General features: G+C 42.5%; 1 long non-coding RNA gene across 7 annotated transcripts in view; it reads left to right on the top strand.

Moving 5' to 3' along the window:
• The window catches only part of LOC131256087 (uncharacterized), a 34,939-nt gene that overhangs the window by 5,679 nt on the left and 4,426 nt on the right, over nucleotides 1-24,834 (top strand). Inside the window, exons 3-5 of one of the 7 annotated variants that reach the window (XR_009176580.1) lie at nucleotides 21,016-21,095; nucleotides 21,175-21,417; nucleotides 21,527-21,667. This is a non-coding gene — a long non-coding RNA (uncharacterized LOC131256087). Of the gene's footprint in view, nucleotides 1-21,015; nucleotides 21,096-21,174; nucleotides 21,418-21,503; nucleotides 21,668-21,803; nucleotides 22,049-24,834 lie in introns of those variants that run through there. The other 6 variants (XR_009176584.1, XR_009176585.1, XR_009176579.1 and 3 more) reach the window with 6 other exon arrangements.

Genomic DNA, 24,834 nt, shown 5'->3' with positions numbered 1-24,834 from the left:
ACTGGTCGTAGCTGAGCATTCGACATATAGAGTCATGCTCACCTGCGCACCTTTGCACATGTGTTGTGGGCGTCTAATCCTTGCGGTCCATGTGGTGCGAAATCCCAAGAAAGCCAAAGGGAAAAATTTTCACCTTGACATAAAATTCTGGTGGGTCATAGTAAAGAGAAATGCAAATCAAGAGAGGAAATTGTTTTCATTTTGCATTGCTTACCAGAGTTTTGAATCAAAGTAAAAATTGGGCCCAGGGGGTTTCATTAGGTGCTGCTTTACGTGTACCGTTTAGATTTTGGAGTCACATCATGTATGATGACGAGTTCTTAAAAAAGTTCGCACGAGTTCCGTGTGAACTGGTGCACAGTTGAGCATTCGGCATATAGAGTCTTGCTTGCCTGTGCACCTACGCACTTGCGCACCTTTGTACACATGTCTTGGGCATCTTATCCGAATGGTCCATGTGAGGCGGAATCCCATGAAATCCCATGGGAAAAAATTTCACCCTGATCTAAAATTCTAGTGGGCCATAACAAAAATAATGCAAATCAGGGGAGGAAATTGTTTTCATTTTTCATGGCCCACCAAAGTTTTGGATTAAAGAAAAAATTGGGCCCAAGGGGTTTTATGAGTCGCTGCTTAACGAGGACCGTTCAGATTCTGGAGTCACACCACGTATGATGTTTTCTCAAAAAAGTTCGCACGAGTTCCATCTGAACTGGTGCGCAGCTGAGCATTCGGCATATTGAGTCATGCTCACCTACGCACGAGCGCACCTTTACACATGTGTCATGGGTGTCTAATCCGAACGGACCATGTGATGCGGAATCCCATGAATCCCCAAGGAAAATATTTTCACCTTGATCTAAAATTGTGGTGGCCCATAGCAAAGAGAAATGCAAATTAGGTGAGGAAACTGTTTTCATTTTTCATGGCCCACCAAAGTTTTGAATCAAAGTAAAAATTGGGCCCAAGGGGTTTTATGAGTCGCTACTTCACGAGGACTATTCAAATTCTAAAGTCACATCACGTTTGATGTTTTCTCAAAAAAGATTGCACAAGTTCTGTGCCAACTAGTGCGCAGCTGAGCATTCGGCGTATTGAGTCATGCTCACCTACGTACGAGCGCACCTTTGCACACGTGTCATGGGCGTTTAATTCGAACGGTCCATGTGATGTGAAATCCCTTGAATCCCCAAGGGAAAATTTTTCACACTGATCTAAAATTCTGGTGGCCTATAGCAAAGAGAAATGCAAATCAAGAGAGGAAACTATTTTAATTTTTCATGGCCCGCGAAAGTTTTGGATCAAAGTAAAAATTGGGCCCAGCTAGTTTCCTGAGGTGATGCTTCACATGGACTATTCAGATTCTGGAGTCACATCACGTATGATGTTTTCCTCAAAAAAGTTCGCCTGAGTTCTGTGCGAACTGGTGCACATCTGAGTATTCAGCATATGGAGTCATGTCACCTATGCACGCACCTTTACACATGCGTCATGGGCGTCTAATCTGAACGGTCCATGTAATGTGGAATCCTATGAAAAGCCCATGGGAAAAATTTTCACCCTGATATAAAATTCTGGTGGGCCATAGCAAAGTGAAATACAAATCAAGAGAGGAAACCATTTTCATTTTTCATGGCCCACCAATGTTTTGGATCTAAGTAAAAATTGGACCCTGGGGGGTTTCATGAGGTGTTGCTTCACGTGGACCGTTCAGATTGTGGAGTCATATCACGTATAATGAGTTCTCAAAATTGTTCGCACGAGTTCCGTCCGAACTAGTGCGTAGCTGAGCATTTGACATATAGAGTCATGCTCACCTGCGCACCTTTGCACATGTGTTGTTGGCGTCTAATCCTTATGGTCCATGTGATGCAGAACCTACGAAACCCCAAGGGAAAGATTTTCACCCTGATCTAAAATTCTGATGGGCCATAGCAAAGAGAAAATGCAAAACAAGGGAGGAAACTGTTTTCATTTTTCATAGCCCACCAAAGTTTTGGATCAAAATAAAAAATTAGGACCAGGGGGTTTCATGAGGTGCTGTTTCACGTGGACCGTTTAGATTTTGAGGTTACATCACGTATGATGAGTTCTCAAGAAAGTTCACACGAGTTTTGTTCAAACTGTTTAGGCCCAAGGGGTTTCATGAGGTGCTGCATAGCTGAGAATTCGGCATATAGAGTCATGCTCACCTGTGCACCAACGCACTTGCGCACCTTTAGACACGTGTCATGGGCATCTAATCCGAACAATCCATTGTCATGAGGTGCTGCTTCACGTGGACCGTTCAGATTTTGAGGTTACATCACGAATGATGAATTCTCAAAAAAGTTCGCACAAGTTTTGTTCAAACTGTTTAGGCCCATGGGGTTTCATGAGGTGCTACGCAGCTGAGAATTCGGCATATGGAGTCATGCTCACCTGCGCACCAACGCACTTGCACACCTTTGGACACGTGTCATGGGCGTCTAATCCAAACGGTCCATTGTTGCGGAATCCCATGAAACCCAAAGTGAAAAATTTTCACCCTGACGTAAAATTCTGGTGGGCCATAGCAAAGAGAACTACAAATCAGGGAGGAAACTGTTTTCATTTTTCATGGCCCACCAAAGTTTTCGATCAAAGTAAAAATGGCCCCAACGGGTTTCATGAGTTGCTGCTTCTCGAGGACCGTTCAGATTCTGGAGTGACATCACGTAGGACTGTTTAGGCCCAGGGGGTTTCATGAGGTGCTACGCAGCTGAGAATTTAGCATATGGAGTCATGCTCACCTGCGCACCTTTGGAGGACACGTGTCATGGGCGTCTAATCCGAACGGTCCATTGTTGCGGAATCCCACGAAACCCAAAGTGAAAAATTTTCACCCTGATGTAAAATTCTGGTGGGCCACAGCAAAGAGAAATGCAAATCAAGGAGGAAACTGTTTTCATTTTTCATGGCCCCCCAAAGTTTTTGATCAAAGTAAAAATGGCCCAAGGGGGTTTCATGAGTTGCTGCTTCACGAGGACCATTCAGATTCTGGAGTGACATCACGTATGATGTTTTGTTAAAAACGTTCGCAGGAGTTCCGTGCGAACTAGTGCGCAGCTGGGCATTCGGCATATTGAGTCATGCTCACCAATGCACGAGCGCACCTTTGCACACGTGTCATGGGCGTCTAATCCGAATGGTCCATGTGATGTGGAATCCCATGAATCCCCAAGGAAAAAAAATTCACCCTTATCTAAAATTCTAGTGAGCCATATCAAAGAGAAATGCAAATCAAGAGAGGAAACTATTTTCATTTTTCATTTCCCACCAAAGTTTTGGTTCAAAGTAAAAATTGGGCCTAGGTGCTACTTCACGTGGACCGTTCAAATTTTGGAGTCACATCACGTATAATGAGTTTTCAAAAAAGTTTGCACGAGTTCCGTCCAAACTGGTGCATAGCTGAGCATTCGACATATAGAGTCATGCTCACCTTTGCACATGTGTTGTGGGCGTCTAATCCTTATGGTCCATGTGATGCGAAATCCCAAGAAAGCCAAAAGGAAAATTTTTCACCTTGATATAAAATTCTGGTGGGCCATAGGAAAGAGAAATGCAAATCAACGGAGGAAACTATTTTCATTTTGCATTGCTTACCAGAGTTTTGAATCAAAGTAAAAATTGGGCCCAGAGTTTTTAAGAACTCATCATACGTGATGTGACTCCAAAATCTAAACGGTCCACGTGAAGCAGCACCACATGAAATCCCATAGGCCCAATTTTAACTTTGATCCAAAACTTTGGTGGGCAATGAAAAATGAAAACAGTTTCCTATGGCCCACCAAAATTTTAGATCAAAGTGAAAATTTTTCCCTTCAGGTTTCATGGGATTCCGCATAACATGGACGGTTCAGATTAGACGCTCATGACATGTGTGCAAAGGTGAACATGTGCGTAGGTGAGCATGACTCTATATGCCGAATGCTCAGCTGTACATTAGTTCGCATGGAACTCCTGCGAACTTTTTTGACAAGTCATCATACATGATGTGACTCCAAAATCTGAAAAGTCCACATAAGCAGCACTGCATGAAACACCATGGGCCCAATTTTTACTTTGATCTAAAACTTTGGTGGGCCATGAAAAATGAAAACAATTTCCGCCCTTAATTTGCATTTCTCTTTGTTATGGCCCACCAAAATTTTACATCAAGGTGAAAATTTTTCCTTTGGGGTTTTGTGGGTTTCCACATCACATGAACCGTTCTAATTTAACACCCATGACACGTGTGCAAAAGTGTGCACGTGCGTAGGTGAGCATGACTCTATATGCCCAATGCTCAGCTGCGAACCAATTCGCACGGAACTCATGCGAACCTCTTCGAGATCTCATCATACGTGATGTGACACCAAAATCTAAACGGTGCACATGAAGCAGCACTTCATGAAATCCCCTGGGCCCAATTTTTACTTTGATCTAAAACTTTGGTGGGCCATGAAAAATGAAAACAATTTCCTCCCTTGATTTGCATTTCTCTTTGCTATGGCCCACCAAAATTTTTAATCAGTGTGAAAATCTTTCCCTTGGGGTTTCATGGGTTTCCACATCACATTGACTGTTCAGATTACACGCCCATTATACGGGTAAAGGTTCGCACGTGCATATGTGTGGGTGAGCATGACTCTATATGCCGAATGCTTAGCTGCACACCAGTTCGCACGGAACTCGTGTGAACTTTTTTGAGAACTCATCATACATGATGTGACTCAAAAATATGAACGGTCCACGTTAACCAGCACCGCATGAAACCCCTAGGCCCAATTTTTACTTCGATTCAAAACTTTGGTGGGTCATGAAAAATAAAAACAGTTTCCTCCCATGATTTACATTTCTCTTTGCTTTGGCCCACCAGAATTTTATATCAAGGTGAAAATTTGTCCCTTTAAATTTCTTGGGATTTCGCATCACATGAATTGTTCGGATTAGATGCTTGACACATGTGCAAAGGTGCGCATGTGCGTAGTTGAGCATGCCGAATGCTCAGCGGTGCACCAGTTCACACGGAACTCGTGCGAACTTTTTTGAAAACTCATGATACGTGATGTGACTCGAAAATCTAAACGGTCCACGTGATGCAGCACCCCATGAAACCCCTCGGGCCTAATTTATACTTTAATCCAAAACTTTGGTGGGCAATGATAAATGGAAACAGTTTCCTACCTTGATTTGCATTTCTCTTTGCTATGGCCTACTAAAATTTAAAAACAAGATGTAAATTTTTCCCTTGGTGTCTCATGGGATTCCACATCACATGGACGGTTCGGATGAGACACCCATGACACATGTGAAAAGGTGCGCGCAAGTACATAGGCACGCGCTCGTACGTAGGTGCGCAGGTGAGCATGACTCTAAATGTCGAATGCTCTTAACTGCGCACTAGTTCGCAGGTGCGAACATTTTTGAGAACTCATCATCCTTGATGTGACTCGAAAATCTAAACAGTCCATGTGAAGCACCACCTCATGAAACACCCTGGGCCCAATTTTTACTTTGATCCAAAACTATGGTGGGACATGAAAAATGAAAACAGTTTCTTCCCTTGATTTGCATTTCTCTTTGTTATGGCCCACCAGAATTTAAGATTAGGGTGAAAATTTTTCCCTTGGGATTTCATGGGATACCGCATCACATGGACCGTTCGGATGAGACGCTAATGACATGTGCACAAAGGTGCGCACGTGCATTGGTGAGCATGACTCTATATGCTGAATGCACAGCTGCGAACCAGTTCGCACAAAATTCGTGCAAACTTTTTTGAAAACTCATCATACGTGATGTGACGCCAAAATCTGAACGGTCCACTTGAAGCAGCACCTCATGAAACCCCATGAGCCCAATTTTTACTTTGATCCAAAACTTTGGTGGCCAATGAAAAATGAAAGTAGTTTCCTCCCTTGATTTGCATTTCTCTTTGCTATGGCCCACCAGAATATTAGATCAGGGTTAAAAATTTTCCCTTGTGGTTTCATGGGTTTTCGCATCACATGGACGATTCGGATTAGATGCCCATGCTACCACGTGTGCAAAGGTGCGCATGTGAGCATGACTCTATATGTTGAATGCTCAGCTAGGCACCAGTTCGCACTGAACTTGTGCGAACTTTTTTGAAAACTCATCATACGTGATGTGACTCAAAAATTTGTACGGTCTACATGAAGAAGCACCGCATGAAACCCCCTGGGCCCAATTTATACTTTGATCCAAAACTTTGGGGGGCAATGATAAATGAAAACAGTTTCCTCCCTTGATTTGCGTCTCTTTGCTATGGCCCACCAGAATTTTAAATTGAGGTGGAAATTTTTCCCTAGGGGTTTCATGGGATTCCGCATCACATGGACGGTTCGGATGAGATGCCCATGACACGTATGAAAAGGTGCGAACGTGCATAGGTGAGCATGACTCTATATGCTGAATGCGCACCAGTTCGCATGTGCGAACTTTTTTGAGAACTCATCATACGTGATGTGACTCCAAAATTTAAACGGTCCATGTGAAGCACCACCTCATGAAACTTCCTAGGCCCAATTTTTTCTTTGATCCAAAACTATGGTGTGCCATGAAAAATGAAAACAATTTCCTCCTTTGATTTGCATTTCTCTTTGCCATGGCCCACCAAAATTTTAGATCGAGGTGGAAATTTTTCCCTAGGGGTTTCATGGGATTCCGCATCACATGGACGGTTCGGATGAGACGCCCATGACGTGTGAAAAGGTGCGAACGTGTATAGGTGAGCATGACTCTATATGCCGAATGCACATTCGTATGTGCAAACTTTTTTGAGAACTCATCATACGTGATGTGACTCCAAAATTTAAACGGTCCACGTGAAGCAGCACCTCATGAAACTCCCTAGGCCCAATTTTTACTTTGATCCAAAACTATGGTGCGCCATGAAAAATGAAAACAGTTTCCTCCCTTGATTTGCATTTCTCTTTGCTATGGCCCACTAGAATTTTTGATCGATGTGGAAATTTTTCCCTAGTGGTTTCATGGGATTCCGCATCACATGGATGGTTCAGATGAGACGCCCATGACACGTATAAAAAGGTGCGAACGTGCGTAGGTGAGCATGACTCTATATGCCGAATGCTCAGCTGGGCACCAGTTTGCATGTGCGAACTTTTTTGAGAACTCCTACGCGATGTGACTCAAAAATATGAACGGTCCACGTGAAGCACCACCTCATGAAACTCCCTGGGCCGAATTTTTACTTTGATCCAAAACTAATGTGCACCATGAAAAATGAAAACAGTTTCCTCCCTTGATTTACATTTCTCTTTGTTTTGGCCCACCAGAATTTAAGATCAGGTAAATGCCCATGACCGTTCGGATTAAATGCCCATGACACGTGTGCAAAGGTGTGCACATGCGTAGGTGAGCATGACTCTATATGCCGAATGCTCAGCAACGAACAAGTTCGCACGGAATTCGTGCGAACTTTTTTGAGTATTCGTCATACATGATGTGACTCCAAAATCTGAACGATCCATGTGAAGCAGCACCTCATTAAACCCAATGGGCCAAATTTTTACTTTGATCCAAAACCTTGGTGGGCGATGAAAAATGAAAACAGTTTCCTCCCTCGATTTCCATTTCTCTTTGTTATGGCCCACTAGAATTTTTTATCACGGTGAAAATTTTTCTCTTGAGGTTTCATGGGATTTCGCATCACATGGACTGTTCGGATTAGAAGCCCATGATAAGTGTACAAAGGTGTGCACTGGTGAGCATGACTCAATATGTTGAATGCTCATCTGTGCACCAATCCGCACGGAACTCATGCAAACTTTTTTGAGAACTCATCGTACATGTTGTGACTACAAAATCAGAACGGTCCACATGAAGCAACACCTCATGAAACCCTCGGGCCCAAATTTTACTTTGATCCAAAACTTTGGTGGGCGATGAAAAATGAAAATATTTTCCTCCCATTGATTTGCATTTCTCTTTACTATGGCCCACTAGAATTTTATATCAGGGTGACAATTTTTCTATTTGACTTTCTTGGGATTCCGCATCACATGGACCGTTCAGATTCGATGCCCATGACACATGTGCAAAGGTGCACATGTGTGTAGGTGAGCATGACTCTATATGTCGAGTGCTCAGCTGTGAACTAGTTTGCACAAAACTCGTGCGAATTTTTATTAGAACTTATTATACGTGATGTGATTCCAAAATTTGAACGGTCCACGTGAAGAAGCACCCCATGAAACCCCCCAGGCCCAATTTACTTTGATCCAAAACTTTCGTGGGCAATGAAAAATGAAAACAGTTTCGTCCCTTGATTTGCATTTCTCTTTGCTATGGCAACCAGAATTTTAGATCTGGGTGGAAATTTTTCCCTTGGCGTTTCATGGGTTTCCGCATCACATGGACAGTTCCAATGAGACTCCCATTACATGTGTGAAAAGGTGTGCATGGGTGTAGGCGCATAAGTGAGCATGACTCTATATGTTGAATGCTCAGTTGCGCACCAGTTCGCATGTGTGAGCTTTTTTTAGAACTCATCATACCTGATGTGACTAGAAAATCTGAACGGTCCACGTGAAGCAGCACCTCACGAAACACCTTGGGCCCAATTTTTACTTTGATCCAAAACTATGGTGGGACATGAAAAATGAAAACAGATTCCTCACTTGATTTGCATTTCTCTTTGTTATGGCCCATCAGAATTTAAGATCAAGGTGAAAATTTTCCCTTGGGGTTTCATGGGATACCGCATCACATGGACCGTTCGGATTAGACGTTAATGACACGTGCGCAAAGGTGCACACGTGAACACCCAAATCCATAGCTCAATTGGCAGACTGAGTGGAGATACCTCGTTTCAACACTTGAGGTCTTTGTATCGATGGCTAACATGGAGTGTGTGTACTGACATGGACATGTACTAACAAGCTAACCACCTCCTCCCCCCCCCCCAAAAAAAAAAAGGTGCACACGTGCGTTGGTGAGCATCACTCTATATGTCGAATGCACAGCTGCGAACCAGTTTGGATGGAAGTCGTGAGAACTTATTTGAAAACTCATCATACGTGATGTAACTCCAAAATCCGAACGGTCCACTTGAAGCAGCACCTCATGAAACCCCATGAGCCCAATTTTTACTTTGATCCAAAACTTTTGGTGGCCAATGAAAAATGGAAGTAGTTTCCTCCCTCAATTTTCATTTCCCTTTACTATGGCCCATCAGAATATTACATCAGGGTCAAATTTTTTCATTTGGGGTTTCATGGGTTTTCGCATCACATGGACTGTTCGGATTAGACGCCCATGCCACGTGTGCAAAGGTGCGCACGTGAAGATGACTATATATGCCGAATGCTCAGCTAGGCACCGGTTAGCACGGAACTCGTGCGAACTTTTTTGAGAACTCATCTTACGTGATGTGACTCAAAAATTTGTACAGTCCACATGAAGAAGCACCGCATGAAACCCCCCGGGCCCAATTTATACTTTGATCTAAAACTTTGGTGGGCAATGATAAATGAAAACAGTTTCCTCCCTTGATTTGCATTTCTCTTTGCTATGGCCCACCAGAATTTTAGATCGAGGTGGAAACTTTTCCCCAGGGGTTTCATGGGATTCCACATCACATGGACGGTTCGAATGAGACGCCCATGACACGTGTGAAAAGGTGCAAACGTGCGTAGGTGAGCATGACTCTATATGTTGAATGCTCAGTTAGGCACCAGTTCGCATGTGCGAACTTTTTTAAGAACTCATCATAGGTGATGTGACTCCAAAATTTGAACGGTCCACGTGAAGCACCACCTCATGAAACTCCCTGGGCCCAATTTTTACTTTGATCCAAAACTATGGTGCACCATGAAAAATGAAAACAGTTTCCTCCCTTGATTTACATTTCTCTTTGTTATGGCCCACCAGCATTTTAGATCGCGGTGCAAATTTTTCCCTACAGGTTTTATGGGATTCCGCATCACATGGACAGTTCAGATGAGACGCCCATGACACGTGTGAAAAGGTGCAAACGTGCGTAGGTGAGCATGACTTTATATGCTGAATGCTCAGCTGCTTGAGAATTCATTATACGTGATGTGACTCAAAAATCTGAACGGTCCACCACCTTATGAAACTCCCTAGGCCCAATTTTTACTTTGATCCAAAACTATGGTGCGCCATGAAAAGTGAAAACCGTTTCCTCCCTTAATTTACATTTCTCTTTGTTATGGCCCAACAGAATTTACGATCAGGTGAAAGTTTTTCCCTAGGAGTTTCAGCGGATACCGCATCGCATGGACCGTTCGGATTAGATGCCCATGACATGTGTGCAAAGGTGCGCACGTGTGTAGGTGAGTATGACTCTATATACCGAATGCTCAGCTACGAACAAGTTCGCACGGAACTCATGCGAACTTTTTTGAGAACTCATCATGCGTGATGTGACTCCAAAATCTAAATGGTCCACGTGAAGCAGAACCTCATGATACCCGATGGGCCAAATTTTTACTTTGATTCAAAACTTTTCTGGGCAATGAAAAATGAAAACAGTTTCCTCCCTCGATTTCCATTTCTCTTTGCTATGGCCCACTAGAATTTTAGATCATGGTGAAAATTTTTCCCTTGAGTTTTCATGGGATTTCGCATCACATGGACTCAATATGATGAATGCTCATCTGTGCACCAATCTGCACGGAACTCATGCAAACTTTTTTGAGAACTCATCGTAAGTGTTGTGACTCCAAAATTAGAACGGTCCACGTGAAGCAGCACCTCATGAAACTCCCGGGCCCAAATTTTACTTTGATCCAAAACTTTGGTGGGCCATGAAAAATGAAAATAGTTTCCTCCCATTGATTTGCGTTTCTCTTTGCTATGGCCCACCAAAAATTTATATAAGGGTGAAAATTTTTCCCTTTGGCTTTCTTGGGATTCCGCACCACATGGACCGTTCGCATTAGATGCCCATGTGTGTAGGTGAGCGTGCCCTTATATGTCGAATGCTTAGCTGCGCACCAGTTTGCATGGAACTCGTGCGAATTTTTTGAGAACTTATCATATGTGATGTGATTCCAAAATTTGAACGGTCCACATGAAGAAGCACCCCATGAAACCCCCCCCCCCCCCCCCGTATTGAGGTCGACTATCACTTTTTTCGGGAGAAAGTCGCTTCTAAGGAAATCGTCACTCATTTTGTTCGATCTGGCGATCAACTTGCTGATGTTCTTACAAAGTCCTTGAGTCGAGATGCTCTTCATCGTGTTCGTGACAAGTTGGGTATGATCAACATCTATGCTCGAACTTGAGGGGGAGTATAGAAAATGCTAGTGTATTGTGTATGTGGTTAGTGGTGGTTAGTGGCCCCTTTTAGTGTAAGTGTATGTGCGCACTTCCCTCTTCTCCTGCGGTGTACTATATGCTTTATTATAATAAAATATTATGTGTTAGGGCAAGTAAGCCTAACACAACATCTCTCCCAAACTCTCCTTCTTCTTCTTCTCTCTCAATATTTTCCTCTCTTCTTCACATTATCATCATCAAATCATTCTCTACTCCCTTGTGGTACCAATAGGATGCTTCAACGTCGAGACCGAGTGGATAACATGAGTGCCCGAATGTCGAATACCAGTGTCCTGGTCGGTTGACAAGGGGTGTGACCTTATCCGTCCGAGGGTAGAGGGCTTTAAACTAGGTTGAGTTTGACCAGCTCGTAAATGGGTCCGCTATCGACGAGCCGGGTGGGCATTAGCATAAGCTAGGTTGAGTTTGACCAGCTCGTAAATGGGTCCGCTATCAACGAGCCGAGTGGGCATTGACATACCACTGGCAAGGCAGATAGTGAGGTCTCTTCCACTCACTTAGTCATGGATGCGATGGGGCGGCAGCCAGTGTTGGAGTGTACTAGACCCCGGTGATATTTCCAGTGACGAATCGTACTGATATGTGGACTAATTGAGGATTGACATGCTTGCATTGCGTCTCTAGCATATGACATTCAGCCATATAGGCTTTGCATTGCATAGCCTTGGTATGGCTAACATCATTTATGGACTTGCCAGTTTAGCCTTCCATCATTTGCGCTTATTCTGACATTTGTATGCTTGGCACATGCATTGCGCACACATACACACACTCTCTAAGCTTCGTAGTAAGCTTATGCACGTTCATTACGTGCAGGTTATGCTACACCGCAGTAGCATTGAGGCAGGAGCATGTGCCCGATCTTTTAGAATTTTGTTATATGATGTATTTCCCTTTCAGCATTGTATTCAAATATTATATTAGTGGATATGTGATGATGTTTTGGTGACTTGAGTACACTAATGATTATGCTCCTTTACAAAAAAAAAAAAATCACCCTAAAAATCCTCCATGTAGGATCCCAGGATCGGAACCTGGCGCATGGGAGCTGGGAGCCGAGAATGGGGTACTACGGAGGCTGTCGGCACCGGATTCGATGGCTGAAAATTTTATGAGCCCGGTTCCCGAGTTTGGGGCGTGACATATCATACAATTAAAGCTGTTTTATAAGATCTAAACTCATCATATGATTGAAGCTGCTTTTCATGATCCATGTTAATGGATATGTTAAGTTGATCCATGTCCTAAATTATGTAAGACCCTCTTCAGCTATACAAATGATCCAAACCTTTGACGTGCTTGGGCCATTTCAACGAATTTGAACTTCGTATATGATTCGGCCTATTCAGCGATCCAAATGTGTCATATGATTCGTGTTGATGGTAGTGATGTAAACTCCGGATTCGGTGGCCGGAAATTTTATGACCCTGGTTCCCGAGTTTGGGGCGTGACACATCATACGATTAAAGCTGTTTTACAAGATCTAAACTCATCATATGATTGAAGCTGCTTTTCATGATCCATGTTAATGAATATGTTAAGTTGATCCATGTCCTAAATTATGTAAGACCCTCTTCAGCTATACAAATGATCCAAACCTTTAACGTGCTTGGGCCATTTCAATAAATTTGAATTTCGTAAATGATTCGGCCCATTCAGTGATCCAAATGTGTCATATGATTCGTGTTGATGGTAGTGATGTAAACTCATCATATGATTGAAACCTCTTTCCATGACCCATCCCAATGGATATGTTAAGTTGATCCATCTATTCATAATATTTGAGGTTGGTTATTAGTGATCCACATCGTTAATTTTGTAGGACCATCTTCTGTTCTATAAACAATTCAAACAATCAGGTTTCTTTTTATAACAATCCAAATTCATATGTGTATTCCCTACTCACCAGGTTAGTGCGTGACCTCATGTACAGGTTGGATAGCAAATGACATCACGGTGGAGCCCCCCACATGAGCTGCAACAGTGGGCCTCAACCATTTACAATGGTACTCGTTCAATCCCTGCTGTTTCATTATGGTGAGGTCCTTTACCAGACGATGTAGATAAAACCCATATGTCAATGTGGACCCCACTGTTTAGTGGGCCACTAGCTGGGGAACAAGCTGAAATTTGTGGTTTCCTTTCATCCAGGACAACGTGATCTTGTACCTAGGTGGGATGCCAAATAGACATCACTATGGGCCCCAATATTCCTTCCAATGGTGCTGATTTAATCACTGCTATTAGCTGATATAGGCCCACTAGAGCTGGTGAATCAACCTGGTATCGCTTTTCCCCATTGTCTAGGCCCACGTCACACCAGCCCTACAAATGCTGACACTTACCCATACCGGCATTCATCAGCTATGTTCAGATGTGTTGCTGTAGCCGAACTTGGGTCACTTGCGTTTGGTGGCCTATTGTTTTGTGTACATGTACCACCTGATGGCTGACTGGAACTGCCTGATGGACCGGCCTCATCCGGATCCTAAATGAGCCACACAGACGCAACTCATCTCTGGCACCTCACTTGAGCCGCCCACAACACAACAATCCAATGCGTCGCCACCAAACGCAAGTTTATTACTCTGATGACAAGCTTTATTTGGAATGTTAATAGCAGAAAGCAGGTGAAGGGGGAAGCTGGATAGAACGTGATTAATGAGGACTAGCTTCCCTACCTGGTTAAGAAGCTTCCCCTTCCAGCCCGTGACTCTATTTTCAATTTTCTGGATAAGGGGTTGGAGCTGAGGAGTGCGGATTTTGCCCTGGGATATTGGTATGCCCAAGTAGATAAATGGAAATGATGCATGTTGAAAGCCTGTAATTTGGCCAATTCGATGAGCTCTGGCCGCAGAGGATTTCGTAGGCATCAGGAAGTAGCTTTTAGATGCATTAGTTTTTTGGCCCGCGATAGCTTCATAGGATTTGATGAATGATAGCACTGAGTGAATTGAAGAGACCCTGCTATTCGGAAAGATTATAATATTGTTAGCAAACAAAAGGTGAGATATGACGGGGCAATTCCTGGGAAGTTTGTAGGGCTGACATGATCCAAAAAGAAATAGGTGCTTTAGGCCTCTACTGAGGACCTCTGTTGCAATAACAAAGATTGACGGGGCTAGCAAATCTCCTTAACGTAATCCGCGTGAAGATTTAAAGAAGCCATACGGTCTTCCATTAAAAAGGATCGAGAACCAGCAGGCTTGCCAACATTGTTGAGCCATAAGAATCCATTTCGGATCAAAACCAAACCTTAAAAGAGCCCAGGAAATGAAACTCCATTCCAAGCGGTCATATGCCTTCTCCATGTCTAGCTTGAGGATGATGTTGCCTCCATGGACCTTCCTGTCAATTTCAAAAGCCGTCTCACTGGCAATGGACACACTTTCTGCTATCGATCTCTCTCTCACGAAGGCACCTTGTTCTTCCGAGATGATATTGGGGAGGATCCAAGATAGCCTATTTGCTACGATTTTTGAGAAGATTTTGTGGATGCAGTTACACAAACTGATCGACCTGAAGTCCCTAAAGGATTCCAGATTTTTCTTCTTTGGAACGAGGTATATTAGAGTACATCGGAAAGCCCTCGGAATGATTCCACCCTCAAAGAATTCACAAACTGCTCTAAAGACCTGATAATTTCCTAGCAGGAGGAAAAGAAAGCCCTAGAAAATCCATCCGGCACAAGAGCACTATCGGCCGGGATCGCGAAGACTGCGGCTGCCTTGACTTCTTCCAAGGTCGAAGGTCTAGCAACATCTAAATTCATAGAAGTCGAGATAAGGCTAGGAATGCAATCCAGTAGACTGTCATTATCTTGGATGGGCTCCGATGTGAAGACGTCTTTGAAAAATTTGACTGCTTCCTCTTCCATGTCTTCAGGAGAATGGAGGGAATCCCCCGATTGGAGTTTAATCGACCTGATGGTTGAGGTTCTCCTCTTGATCATAACCGAGTCGTGAAAGAACTGAGTGTTGCAATCTCCCTCCTGCAACCATGAAACTCTGGATTTCTGCTTCCAGAAAATTTCTTCCTGAAGATGGGCGTTCTTCAGCTCAGCTACTACTATGTTTAGCCTCTCTTTGTCCTCCTCCAACCTAAAGCTGAGAAGGGTATGTTCAGCCTTGATGACTACATCTTCAGCCCTCTGAACATTATGGAAAACATTGCCAAACACTGCTGAATTCCAAGTTGATGCAGGACAATTAACCACTTGCTCTAAAAGCTCGAACTGTTAGAGTATGGAAAATTAATCCCTTTATCACATGGGTCACCCACCCCGAGTGTGTCCCTACATCCCACAGGTGACCCCACTCGAGCCCAATGTGAAAATGCCCCTGCATTAATCACCCCCGGCGAGGAGTCTCGAACACGAGACGTCTCGCTCTGATACCAATTTGATGCAGGACAATTAACCACTTGCTCTAAAAAATCGAACTGTTAGAGTATGACAAATTAATTCTTTTATCTCATAGCCCAGGCCCCACATCTCATGGGTTTAGGACCTCGGTCGAACCCTTCTTAGGCCCCAAATCACATGGGCCACCCACCCCAAGTGTGTCCTCGCATCCCACGGGCTACACCACTCGAGCCCGGTGTGAAATGCACATTAATCACCCCCGGTGAGGAGTCTCGAACACGAGACCTCCCCCGTGGGCCCCAAATCACATGGGTCACCCACCCCGAGTGTGCCTCTGCATCCCACAGGTGACCCCACTCGAGCCCAGTATGAAAATGCCCCTGCATTACAAGTCTTCAACGCTGACTTTAGATTCTGCATTTTTATAAGCAGGTTCAGCATAGGAGTAGCCTGCGTGGGGAGCTCCCATTGGGCCCTAACAACGTCGAGAAAGTCGGGAGAAGTCCACATACGGTGAAATTTAAAAGATCTTGGAGCTTTAGCTGTTTCTTCCTCGAAACAGAGGAGAGTGGGGAGTGGTCTAAGTGTAACCGGGGCAAGTGGTTGGCTTTACTACGGGGGAGGGATTGGATCCAGTTCATGTTGAGCAACATTTTGTCCAGTCTAGCCCAGCGACGGCTGCCAGGGTGTCCCAAAACGGTTACGTATCGGCCGTAACGGTAACGGTGGTACCCGTTACGCGATACGGGGCCGTATCGGCCGAGTCCCGTTTTTGTACACGTAACGGCCGTTACTGACCCGTAACGGCTGTTATGGGCCTTGGAAATAAAATAAAATAAAATAACCTTGCCTTTTTCCTTTCTTTTCCTCTTCTTCTTCTCTTTCTTCTTCTTCTTCTTCCTCTTCTCGGCCTGCTGCGGCCCTGCTGCGGCTGCGGCTGTAGCCTCCTCCTCCTCCTCCTCCTCCTCCTTCTTCTTCTTCTTCTCTCTCTCTCTCTCTCTCTCTCTCTCTCTCTCTCTCTCTCTCTCTCTCTCTGTTCTTTCCCTCTTTCCTTCTTTTTTCTTTTCTCATCGTTCTCTCTTTTTTCTTTTCGGTTTTCCTCTCTCTCCTTTTTTGTTTGAAGGCGTAAGCTGCTGTAGGTACGTGTCACGCTGAGACGAGCGCTGACACTCCTCGAGCTCCGAGTTGTACGAACGGTTCAAAGGAGATCAAAGTTATATGGGCTCCACAGTGATGTATTTATTATATCTACACCGTTCATCTATTTTTAAATATTATTTTAGAGCATTACCTAAAAAATGAATCGTATCCAAAGATCGTCTGGACCACACCAAAAATAGCAGCGGAGATGATGATTTTCACCGTTAAACAATTCGTAGGCCCACCGTAACATTTATTTTCCATCAGATCTGTTCATAAGGTCAAAAAGACCTGAATGAAGAGGAAAAACAAATTTCATATTGATCTAAAAGTTCTATGATCCCAAAAAAGTTTTCAATGGTAGACTTTCAATCCCCCGTTGCTTTTTGCAGTGTGGTCCACTTGATAATTAGATCTGTATTATTTTTCGTGTCAAGCCTTAAGACGATCTCGTCAAATGAATGGACGGTTTAGATATAACACATTCATCATGGGTGGGGCCCAAAAAACTTTGACATGTGTGCTACACTTCACAATTCGAGTCCCGCCTAATTTGGGCCCCTAAAAAATTGTACACGAGACATATATTAACTTAAAATTTACCAATTAAATTATAAACTACAATTGCTAACTCACAATGCCAAAATCAAATTATTTGAATGGTTTTAATTGTTATTTTGTGTACTTTTATTTTTTAAAATAGGGCCTTTTGATTTTTTTCATGATGCACTATCCAATAAATGTCCACCAATACATAAGTGGGATAATGACAATAAATTGCATGAATTTGAGGCTAATTTGGGGCATAGATTGGTCCTCCAAGTCAGCCCGAAATTGGCAACGCCATTTACCTGAATTTAATTTTATTTTTTTAAAGAACTATTAGGAGAAAGATATTAAATTGTTAAGTATATAAATTAGATATTTAGAAAATTAAATACATAAATTTTGTAGTCAAATTCAGGTTACCTGGTTCAAAAATTAATCAGACAATCCGATACAGCTTCTCACCAAAGAGTGGACCGTTACACCACCATAAACATGTTCCAATTTATAAATGAATGCATATTTGGAATGCTTAGAATATTCCGGATTTAATCCATATTTTTTCATTTTTTTTGGCAAAAAAAAATTTACGCCGTTACGGGCCATTACGCCCCCGTATCGCTGTTACTCCCCCATATCCGTATCGGTTTTGGAGGTCACCGTTACGCCAACCGATACCAATACAGGACACCTTGACGGCTGCTGCCTGCTCTGTTGTTTCACCAAGTGAACATAGAGTCAGAGAAACCTGCATCAATCAAACCAGAGTCATGGATGGCATTGCGGAAGTCTTCCATGCTTCTACTATCTGCTATCGAGCTATGAATTCTCTCTTCTGCGTTAATGGTGGTGTTGAAGTCCCCACATACCAGCCACGATCCCAAGGATAATCTGGAAATGTTGCGAATTTCGTCCCATAGCAGGGCTCTATCATATTTGTTGCATGAAGCATACACCGCAGAGATGATGCACAGTTGAGAGTTAGTTTCATCTGAGACCTAGAGAGTGAAACATTGTTTGGAGGTTGCGATAGTCGAAATGTGGAATGACTAATTGAATAAAATCCAGATCTTGCCTTCTGCTGATACTTCTTCAACTGTGAATTGAAATCCCAACTTGGCTGCCACATATAGCTTTCCAGATTGTCTAATCATCGGTTCTCGGAGAATGAGAATAGCTACCTTCTTTTTCCTCACCAAGCTTTTCAGGTATCTCAGTTTCCCGTCCTTCAATAGGAGCCCTTTTCTTAGGTCTCGCTTGGCGGAGGCTCCTCCTGAGTAAAGTTTCCTTCTCAATCGACAATACACTAGAATATCCTGAGAGCGAGGCCTCAAATCAGCAAAGGAAGGGGACAGGTTGCTATCTCATTCCTGAGTTCCCACATCCCATGGATCTAAGCCTACCCTTGCTGGACAGATGATAGTAGTTGGAGAGGAGAGGTCAGGGGCCAGATCAGACACCAATAAATCTGGGATTGAGACAGACTGAGGAGGATGAAGGTCCCAACAGCAAGAGAAAGCATCATCTAGCCAGCTCCATTTGGCAGGGGTGTGGCTGCGGTTATCTCTAGTGGTAAATATTTGGGCAACGACATTTTCTGATAAGGCATGAGAGGAATCTGGATGAACCATGGCACCCCTGATGGACAAGGCCTCTTGTCGAGGTGTCAAGGTAGGAGAGCTAGGCGTAGTACCTTGGACAAAAGATGGGGCTGGTAGAGATTGAGGTTGAATAGGGTGTTCGTTGGTTTGATCTAGAAGGGGGGCTGATGTAAAGCATTGAGGTGCGGTGCTGACAGGAGGGGGCGGAGAAAAAATGAGGGTGGGTCGGTCGTATATTGCCAACCGGTGCACCATAGAGGGTCTGTCTAGAGTCCCTTGGATGTGGCTTAAGAGTCGTCGCAATTTCATTCGAAAGGTCGACTGATTCCCCTGGGTGAGACTCATCCCTTGGGTGAGGGACATTTTCCAGTGGGACAATCTGTCTAGCAGCTGGGGTGTGTCCTTCTGCGAGGCGGAGAAAAAACAAGGGTGGGTCGGTCGTATATTGCCAACCGGTGCACTATGTAGGGTCTGTCTAGAGTCCCTTGGATGTGGCTCAAGAGTCGTTGCAATTTCATTCAAAAGGTCGACTGATTCCCCTGGGTGAGGGCCATTTTCCAGTGGGACAATCTGTCGAGCAGCTAGGGTGTGTCCTTCTGCGACTTGGGAGGGAGTGAATCTCTCAGCTGCATCATGGAAAACACCCAATCTGCAGTGGTTGAAAGTCCTAGCTGGTTGAACCTCCATGGGAGATTCCACTTGATTAGTTGGTCTGACAGGGAATTCTGGAGAGTGGAAGGTTCTCAGGACCCACTATCTGGTGCCTTTGTCAGGTTGAGGATTGTGTTGAGGGTAATGCGTCCGGCGATAGCATGCTGGGAACATGGAAAGTGGTTCAACATGTACACTGATCAAGGTGTTCCAAAACGGTAACGGTGGCTGTAACGGCCACCACCGTTACCGTTATGATATGGGCCATAACGGCCGTTACAACCCTTGTATCGGCCATTACGGCTGTTTTTTATTTTTTGAAAAATGTTGTTACTGGACCATTACGGCACATTTTTCTGTAACGGCCGTTACATAACCGATTTTGAATACCTTGACAATGATCGGAAATGATCGAAAAAGCTACTAGCTTTAATGGTTATCTTTTCAGAGAAAGTGAGAGCTGTAGATGAAAAAGCTACTAGCTTTAATGGTCGTCTTTGGGGTCTTCTAACTTAGCTTTAATGGTGTACATTAATGTATGTTGCTTGTTTTTTGATTGGCAGTTCATTAGGGTGTTGCTAGGTGACTTGAGTAACCTGGTTAGAACCTATTGATTTTTTTTTTTTGAAAACTAACACAATAATTTATTAAGAGCGCCAAAAAAGCACGAACAAACAGCCAAAGCAAAAAGAACCGTAAATTTTCTTTCTGTGGTTAGAATCTATTGATAGCCAGCCCCATTATACACTTTTTGGCTGGTTGATCGGATTCTATTGAAATATACTACTTCGGATATCATATGTTAAGTGAATCATGCTTAGTACATTTTAAATTAAATTTTGCATTTCAAATAGATGCTGCTATGGCTGAAGGGTGTTACATACCACTAATAGTTCGTGCATACTATATCTATTTTGATAAGTTGCATTACTAGGGTGTTGTAATTTTACATTTCATTTGCTTTCTCATAGATAGCTGCTGGGACCATCTATAACAGGAAAGAAAAACACGGATACTCATTGGTCAATGTTGGAGTGAATTAAGTAGTGAACATCCATGCATTTCAAAAAAAAAAAAAACAGAACATTCAGTTTAATAAAAAAGTTAATGGGTGCTTCCAGGTCATTCATAATGATGAAGTTGCATTGAAATTGCAGCGTGTTGCTTTTGAGTCCAACTTGGAAGTAACATAATTGCCATTCAGAGCAGAGGAACCGTAAATATGAATGCCAAGGAAGGAAATCACAATTGGGCTATTACTTGACTTTTAATGGTAATTCGATTTGAATTGTCCATGAGGAGCTTCAATAGGATTTCTTCTGGAAAATTTCTCCTATAATTGTCATTGTTTGAAATGTGCAGGCATACTCTACTGTCGGTGCCCCTGATTTTATTGCTTCAGAGGTTTTGCTGAAGACGAGTTGTGGAATGGAATGTGATTGGTGAGTATTTATTTATGTTCTCCATCCTTTTGGCACCAACACACTTTGTAAAATCATTCCGTTTCTTTTCTTTCTACAGGTGGTCACTTGGTCATCATATTTGTAGTGTAAGAGTTCCTGTCATACCTTTTAGTAAATTCGTCTCTCTTGCTTCATATTTGCAGTGTAGTCTTAGGCTCCATTTGGTCATCACATCAATCTTTATGAATATATTTTTTTCTCAAACCAAATGGAGCGTAAGCCATTTTTTAACTCTGCCATTGCAACTTCTTGGATTGCCGGTACCAAGCCCTGGTAAAGGAGGAGGGAGAAGGGCTTCAGGGTGAGTCGTGTCCTTTTCTTCCATTTTCTGAAGCTGTTATAGCTTTTGAGTTTACTACAACTAGATAGTTTTTAATGGTGATAACCACTTTCCCTTGAGATCAAGCAAGAGCTGGGAGGAAGCGTTTTTTCCAGCCTAGAGGGAGACCACATCACATTGGTTAATGTATATCAGGCATCTGTAGAGTGCTTGGAGACTAGCAAGACGGCTAACAGTAAAAAAAGACAATTGGGAAATGCTTGAGCAAATGGTGCAGAGAAATTTTCATCAATAGCCATTCCCTGAGGCATGCCTATCTTTACCTTAGTTTGGTGGTTGTTATGTCTTGGACAAAATGAGTTTCTTAACTGGTAATGAGGTTTTATTTTAATTGACTTTAATATGATTGTTAATGAAGTTAACCTTCTTGTTGTTTTGCTGAGTTTTTTTTTTTTTGGATCTGTTTGAAATGAAGTGATTTTTTTTTTTTTTTGTTTCTATAATTTTTTCTGTTGCTTCTATCTTAGTTTGGTGGTTGTTATGTCTTGGATTTATTTAGATTATTCCATTGTGTTTTATATGCCATCCAATATGCGGCCCACTGTTAAGTTGCAGTGCTGCAGTGCTCCCTGTGGAATGTGAATATGAGGAGGTGAACAAATTGGGCAGATTTTAGGTCATATGAAAAATTCAGATTTATATTTTTTGTGAAATTATTTTGCTGATTCGATGCATCTGTTTTTGGAATTGTTAGCAGTCCAAAAAAAAAAAAACCAAAGGTTTTTGCATTTTTATACATAATTCCTTCTAAACTCGCTTTTGAGTTTTTTTTTCCTTAGCTCTCTTATTTTATTCCTGGCAACTGTATGATTAGATGGAAGGATATGTCACAACTCACAATCAATTGGAGAAAATCAAATTTTAGAATTTTTTTTGGGGATGATCTATGCAATGTTTTACATCACATCACTGATGTGCCAAACATCGTAGCTATTTCATCCTATGTGATTGTGGTGTTCATTTTGCAAACAGTTTCTGTAGACAGTATTTCTTGCTTCCATTTTCACCAATTCCATGACTATTTTTATCAACATAAATGAAAATAACCTGTCAGAGGATTTTACCCACATCAAACTTACCAGGCTTTAACTGTCTTGGATGCTTTTTTGTTGTTATGGGCAGTGTTCGAGTTGTCGGTATCGCTACAAGTTTCGCTGGCCGGAGATAAAGATATAATATCGTTATCGCTGATAATATCGCCGATAATCGGAAATGCAGGGAAAAAGGGGGAAATATGGGGAAAATAATGGAATTTTTCAGTGAAACTTCAGAACATGCCTAAATACACATATTTACATATTTAGGAATGAAAATTTTGCAAAAAGAATGCATTAAATTAGAAATTTTCATTTAATGGGGGCCAAAAAGTATGCGTTGTCGTAAGAAATCACTTAAATAGTAACCAAAATTAGTTTATATAATACAAATGCAGCTGGTATACAATAATTAAGACATGTAAAAGTAAATGAACTCAAAGATGCCAAATCAAGGATGGATTAGATTATCCAATCAGTGTGGTATTTGATACTTTGGCTGTGTATGACGCTTGATACCTAACATTTGAAAATGGTACATATGGCAAAGTTTAACATAATCTAAACAGTGTTTTCGCTTCATCAAGATCTGTGTAACCTAATCATGAGGTTGGATGGCAAGAAAAAAAAAAACCATTACAATGGCCTATGAAGTTTTTAATGGTGAGCATTTAATCGCCACTGTTTCCTTTAGTGTGGTCCACCTGAGATGCAGTCATGCAGATCTGTCTCATTTTAGACTCATGCCTTAAAATTATCTATCAAAATAAATGGACAACATTGATAAAATATTTATCATTATGATGGCCCCACATAACATTGACCCATCAATCCACGGATACAAACAAGTGACACGCGCGCACCCTATAAATCAGTATGCTTATTACTGTGTGGAGCCCATTGTGATTTATGTATTTTATCCACCCCATCCATCCATTTTACAAGATAATTTTAAGGCTTGATCCCAAAGATGAAGCATATCCAATGCTTTAATGGACCACACCACAGGAAGCAATGTGAATTGAACATGCCTACCATTGAAAAATTATTAGGGGCCACAAAAGTTTTGGATCCACTTCATTTTTGTATCTTACTTTCATCCATCCCCGTGTGATCTTATGAACGACTTGGATATCAAATAAGCACCACTGTGGGCCATGGCGCCTAGGAAGGTTTCAACGGTAGGAATCATTGTCCCCATTGCCTTGCCAGTGTGGTCCACCCTAGCTTTGGATCTACCTCATTTTTGGGTTCACTACCTAAAATGGTCTCGCTAATTGGATGGACCATGTGGATATAACACATACATCATGGTGGGGTCCACAGAACTTGGTGACATCCACACACCACTTATGTTAAAAGGAAGAGCCGATTGCATACCGAGTAACTCAATAGGTTAAGCGTGCTATGTAAACTCTGTGGGTCCACCATAATTTATGTATTTTATCCACTCCGTCCAACCATTTTAATAGATAAATTTTGGGCTTGAGCCTAGAAATGAACTATATCCAAACCTCAAGTGGAACACATAATGGGAAATAGTGTGAATTGAACATCTACTGTTGAAAATTTCTTAGGGGCCACGGAAGTTTTGGATCAAGCTTGTATTTGTGTTTTCCCTTCATCCATGTCTGTGTGATCTCATGAACAGGTTGGATGACAAATAAACATCACTGTGGGCCCAAGAAATGTTTCGATGGTGGAAGTTATTATTCCAACTGTTTCCAATGGTATGGTCCACTTGATCTTTGGGTATGCTTAAATTTTGGTCTCAACCCCTAAAATAATATGAAAAAATGGATGGACAGCGTGGATGGACTAGATGCATTCACGGTGGGCCTACTAGAGTTTACTCTATTCGGTTAGAGCGTATAACTCAGTACGCAACGTGCTTTCTGCGTAAAAACCGGACGCGGATTAGATACTGCCGTAGGGACACTCGCTACACGTCATCAAGTTCCGTGGACCCTACTAAGATGTACATGTTGTATCCACAACGTCCATTCATTTGGAGATATTATTTTAAGGCATTACGTAGAGAATGAGGCAGATCCAAAGCTTTAGTGGACCCCACCACACAAAACTGCGGGAAGATTGATGTACACCGTTGAAACCTTCATAGGGACCACCGTAACGTTTATTATCCATCCAATCTGTTCATAATGTCACAAAGACATGAATGAAGAGGAAAAACAAATTTCATATTGATCCAAAACTTCCGTGACCCAAAAACGTGTTTTAATGGTAGACGTTCAATTTCCCACTGCTTTTTGCAGTGTGGTCCACTTGATAGTTAGATCTGTCTTATTTTTCTTCTACCTCTTTACGACGAGCTCGCCAAATG

This window comes from Magnolia sinica, chromosome 9, assembly GCF_029962835.1.
Source record: "Magnolia sinica isolate HGM2019 chromosome 9, MsV1, whole genome shotgun sequence".
In the NCBI taxonomy this organism is placed as follows: Eukaryota; Viridiplantae; Streptophyta; class Magnoliopsida; order Magnoliales; family Magnoliaceae; genus Magnolia; species Magnolia sinica.
The sequence above is the reverse complement of the archived record's forward strand: the minus strand, read 5'-3'. Positions and strand labels throughout refer to the sequence as shown.